Here is a 6,000-nt window from a genome sequence, read left to right as displayed (position 1 = left end):
CAACATATGTAAGCCTTGTGCTTTGGATCATTATCCTGATAAAATATAAAATCTTTTTCCATGTCAAATTTTCGAGCACTTTGCCTTGCACTCGCTTTCAAAATGTTCAAATAAGCCATATTATCCATATTCCCTTCTATTATATGCATTATTCTAGGTCCATAAGCAGATATCGCGCTCCATACCTTTACCGACCCCATGCCATACTTCGCAGTTGGTCATAGGTTAATTTGTTTGAGCTCTGTGTGAGCTTTCTTCAAACATATGACTGCCCATCTGACCGAAATATGTTGAATTTATTCTCGACCGTGTATAAAACATTTTTCCAAAAGGAAAAATCGTTGAGAATATACTGTCTGGGAAAGTTGATCCGTTTCTGATTGTTGACCTTGCTTACAAAAGGTTTTTTCCTCCCAACTTTTCCATTATAATTGTGTTTCCGCAGTACATTCCACACAGTTTCTGGATCTGAACTTTTCCCTAAATACTTCTCCGCTAAGGAAGCTAATTTTGGAGCACTTGTATGAGGATCTTTCTTAATTTGTGCTAAAAGCCAACGCTCATCGGCCTCAGCAAAAATTTTGCATTTACTCGGGTTTGGTCTGTTGCTGAAGTTACTGTTATTTTTGTACCTTTTTATTATATTAAATACTGCTGTCGGAGCTCGATTCACAATTTCACTTATATCACGGGTAGATTTCCCCGATTTTGATAACCGAATGACGGTTTCCTGCTGTTTAACTGTGGTTTGTTTACCTTGTGGTGACATAGATTTGCCATATAGTGTTCCATTATTACTTTGGGGTTAAAATAAATGTTTTTACGAAAAAGTAGTAAATTAAAAAATAAAATATGTGAAAGTTACAATATTTTTTATTAATTATTCAAGCTATGATACACACATTTTAAAATAAAATACAAAATATTTGTACTAAATCTTTACGACCAATTATACTGATCGAAACCTCTGCCTTTTTACTGTTCCATTATTACTTTGAGCCACTGTAAATGTGGTATCTGGAAGTGATACACACTTTTTATATGTTCGCTTTATGAAAAATGAATTTTTGATATAATTATAATTTTGAATTTGATTAAACTGTATTTGGAAACATAAGATGATACAACGATTGTCTTTTCAATCCAAACTTTTTGAGATCGTTTCTTCCACTTCTTTTTTCTTATTTTCACTGCTATCACGTAGTATATTGTGAAGAATACAGGATACTAGTATCCACTCGTTACAGTATTTTTGGCTACTTTTATTTCGAATTCGAATCCTGTGCTCTTTTAGACTACAAAATCGCTCTTTTAAGAAGCGGAAACAGTGTTCAATTTTTACACGGTATTTGCTATGCTCTTTGTTGAATTTATTTCTTTTAGGTAGTTCAAATTGTTGAGAGTTGCTTCTGTAAGGTGTTATAATAATGTTACTGAGGGGGTAAGCAGAGTCTCCAGAAATCCATTCCTGTCCTGCAAAGAATGTTGGCTGATATTTGTTTAGTGAACAGTTTTTAAATATTTTTGCAACGTGAGTATAGTCACTGTAGCCAACGACAACATCGCGAATTTGGAGCTTGTAATCGCAAACCATTTTAGCTTTAATTGCATATATGTACATATGTATGTAATTTTATGATTTCTATTTTTATGCAGTGCTTCCACGTAACCTACACAAAATGGTAGTTCGCTAAATGTTTCTCGTACTACTACAGAGAGCTCAGTATTATCTGGCCAATATATAGTACATACGTACATACATATATACGGCACAATTCCGATTTCTTAGGCGCCGCGATTTGAAGGTACCGTTGGAAAGAGGAAGTCCTCCTGATTAAAAAAATTTGTAGGGTTATAGGTACTGCAAACGCTTAGTTTACGAGATATTCGACCTTAAAGTTCAAAAATTCGCAAAATTCGAACATTTCAAGAAGCTATTTCACCACGTTAAACACACTTTATTCACATTTATCTCTTCAAATTAATTAAATTGCACTAAAATCTTTTAAATAAATCCACATTTTACACTTTTAGCAGGTTTTTTATATAAAAAATCTTTATTTTAAAAATTACATTTTACACTCTTTTGAACCTCATTTGTTTACCAAAAATTACGAAGAAATGGAGCGCTGCCATGTGATGACAAGGCAATTCGCTGAAATTCCTCTTTTTCGCAAAAATTCCTCTATTCATGCATATGGATATTTTCTTTTTTAAATTTATTAAGCAAATAAGTAATATTATATACAGTGGGGAGCAAAACCGTCAACATGTTTACTGAATGCGACTAAAGGTCCTTATATCTTTTTTTCTACTAGCAGTATCGACAACATTTATACACCAAAATAAAGATAATAATTCAATTTATTAAAAATAGAAAACAGAACAGCTTTTATTTATTCTTGAACGAAAATGTACGATAAATTCGATTTACAAGTCATTTTGACAGTTTTGCACCACTGTATAAGTATGCCATGAAAGTCCCGCTATATTTACCGGAATGGCTGGGTTCGGTAATTCAATCGAAGTTCTGAGTAGAGACGGAGTTAACAATTTATATTTGTCTGTCGTGGCGATTACTAAAAATTTTTCCAGGGGTTTTTTGTGAACCAAAAAAAAAATGCGAAAGTTACTGCGAGACGTCGAAGATAAAGTTATTGTTTTAATTAAAAACAGCTATTCAGCTAGGAAAATTGCCGAAGAGTTAAATATAAGTCGACAAACGGTAATAAATGTGAAGAAAAGACAAAATATTGTCCAAGTTGTAAACGCTGAAGGCCGCCCGCGAAAGGTTACCGATGGTGATGCCCGTGCTGTTGAGCGATTATTATGCAAAAATGAATGTAGGACTCCTCGAGAAGCTGCTTCTAAGTTAGAACTTCAAGCGAGTTCATGGACAGTTCGACGCTCTTTAAATTAAATTGGTATGGTTGCTGCGGTTAAACAAAAAAAACCTGCTTTATCTGAACGAAATGTTAAAGCTAGACTTCATTTTTGCCGAGAACGGAAAGATTGGACAATTGAGGACTGGAAAAGGGTTATATGGTCAGATGAGACGAAAATTAACAGGTATCAATCTGATGGTAAGGCATATTTTTGGCATCGTCCGCAAGAAAAGCTTCAGCGTGGACAGGTAAAGCAAACTGTCAAATTCGGTGGCGGAAGTTTGATGATTTGGGGTGCTTCACGTGGTGGCATATTGGTCCTTTGTTTAGAATAAGTGGAATAATGAATAAGGAGATATATTTGCATATTCTAAATTCACAGTTGCCTGACTTCGTGGACGAATGTGCCTATCCAGCGGAGGAAATAATTTTTCAACAAGATGGCGACCCGAAACATACGGCGAAAATTGTCCAAGAATGGCTCCAAAATCAATGTTTTAACACTTTCAAATGGCCAGCACAAAGTCCCGACCTTAACCCGATAGAAAATTTGTGGGCATACGTTAAGCAGCAGCTGGCTAAGTATCGAAATCCGCCTTCCAACATGGACGAACTGTGGAGTCGGGTACAGACGAAGTGGAGAAATATACCCCACTCAATTATTGAAAACTTGGTTGAAAGTATGCCCAGACGCATAAAAAGCGTAATAAAAAATAAAGGTCTATGGACAAAGTACTAAGCCCTGTGAAGAACTTAGGGCTAAGTGTATAAGTGCAAAACTGTCAAAATGACTTGTAAATGGAATTTATCGTATATTTTCGTTCAAGAATAAATAAAAGCTGTTCTGTTTTCTATTTTTAATAAATTGAATTATTATCTTTATTTTGGTGTATAAATGTTGCCGATAGTGCTAGTAGAAAAAAAGTTATAAGCACCTTTAGTCGCATTCAGTAAACATGTTGACGGTTTTGCTCCCCACTGTACATGTATTAGTAATATTATATAATAATATTATATATACATATGTATAAGTAATATTATATAACAATATTACGTAATAAAGTGTAAAGTATACAGTACAGTACGAAAATTCAAATTTTGTTTCAATATGAGTGCATGGTAACCGAAAAATATAACCACTTTATACCCAAAACTCATATTTTAAATATAATAATATATATATGTATCGTCACCTAAAATACAGTCATATACGTAATATATAAGTATAATAATATAAGTAATAATACGTAATACAGTGTAAAGTATACAGTACAGTACGAAAACTCAAACTTTGTTTCAATATGAGTGCATGATAACCAAAAAATATTACCCCTTTATATCCAATATTGAAACAAAATTTAAGTTTTCGTTATAAAATGGATAAATTTTGGTTGTTATAACTGTCAGCGATTTCCATTTATTTTTTATGATACATTGGTTTGTATTTTAGGTGACGATATATGTATATATTATTATACTTAAAATATGAGTTTCGCATATAAAGTGGTTATATTTTTCGGTTATCATGCACTCATATTGAAACAAAATTTGAGTTTTGGATATAAAGTAGCTATATTTTTTGGTTATTATATCTGTCAGCAAAAAGTCAATATGTTTTTTATTTTTAACGCAGAAAGAAGTACTACGAGATAGTACTTCAGTCACCCCGGGTATTCGCTCGGCCAGGGTTATTTTTTTCGAGCGCGGCCGAAGGCCGCCAACGCAGAAAGGAGTACTACGCGAAAGTACTTCAGTCACCCCGGGTATTCGCTCGGCCAGGGTTATTTTTTTAGAGCGCGGCCGAAGGCCGCCAACGCAGAAAGGAGTACTACGCGATAGTACTTCAGTCACCCTGGGTATTCGTTCGGCCAGGGTTATTTTTGTAGAGCGCGGCCGAAGGCCGCCAACGCAGAAAGGAGTACTACGCGAAAGTACTTCAGTCACCCCGGGTATTCGCTCGGCCAGAGCTATTTTTTTAGAGAGAGACCAAAGGCCGCCAAATTCATAATAAGTTCTAGGTGATAGTGGAATATATGATATTACATTATAATATGCCTATTTTGCTAATAATAGAAATAGAAAAGTCTTAAAAATGCGAAACCAATATTTGTAAATTTTTCATTATTTAGTTGATTTTCCACGAAATGTGTAAACACGCACATGACAACGATTTTCCACGAATTGTGTAAACTCGCACCATGTCAACGATTTTCTAAGAATTTATGAGTTCGAAGAAATATTGCCCCTTAAATAAAACGGCTGTATTTTTCTTTCATTCGATTTTGTAAGCTCGCTGAGTAACCATCGTCTTCTTTCCCCATGATTTTTCCCCCCCGATTTTTTTTTATATTCCTTTTAAATAATATATACATATATTTTATATTTATTTAAATGAACATCAAAATGACCTCGTGTGCCCCCATCCCAAAATCCATGAAAACCTGAAAAATTTTTCGATGTTCACGTCGTTTGGACATCTAGTCCAAACGAATGAGCAGTCACTAAAATTTTTCGAAGATGTTAAATTAATCCCGTCAAGAGATTCCATTCCCCCTGTATGCAGTAAGTGTAGGAATCCAATGCGGGTCGAAGAGCACAACCAATCCAAGTTAGGATGGGTTTGGAGGTGCAATACAAAACCATTAAAAAAAAAGGTGCGAAAGATTGTCGCCATTATATAAATCCTGCGCAGGGTACATTTTTTGATGGCAATTGTTGCAGATTAGCGCCTAAGGAAATCTTGGCGATAATTTGGTGTTTTGTAACCAAAGTTAATGTGATGACTGTCCATGGTCATCTTAATAACTGGCGCAAACAAAATGATGAGTCTTCCCTAAGCTGTGGAACTATAGTAGATTACTATAGTTACCTTATGGAAGTAGCCGAAGTAATATGTTCCAATGCAGATTTTTGTCTCGGTGGAAGAGAGAAAACGGTGCAGATTGACGAGACGTTTTTAACGAAACGTAAGTACAATCGTGGCCGTTTAACCGATCAAATGACAATAACTGTATTGGGAATACTATGTAAGGAAGACAAGATATGCCGCTTTTTCCGAGTGAATGGAAAAGCAACGCAGATTTGTGGCCTTAAATTAAAAAATTCGTTCACCCAG

Source organism: Bactrocera neohumeralis, chromosome 3 (genome assembly GCF_024586455.1).
Source record: "Bactrocera neohumeralis isolate Rockhampton chromosome 3, APGP_CSIRO_Bneo_wtdbg2-racon-allhic-juicebox.fasta_v2, whole genome shotgun sequence".
Taxonomy (NCBI): Eukaryota; Metazoa; Arthropoda; class Insecta; order Diptera; family Tephritidae; genus Bactrocera; species Bactrocera neohumeralis.
This window is presented reverse-complemented; position numbering follows the sequence as displayed.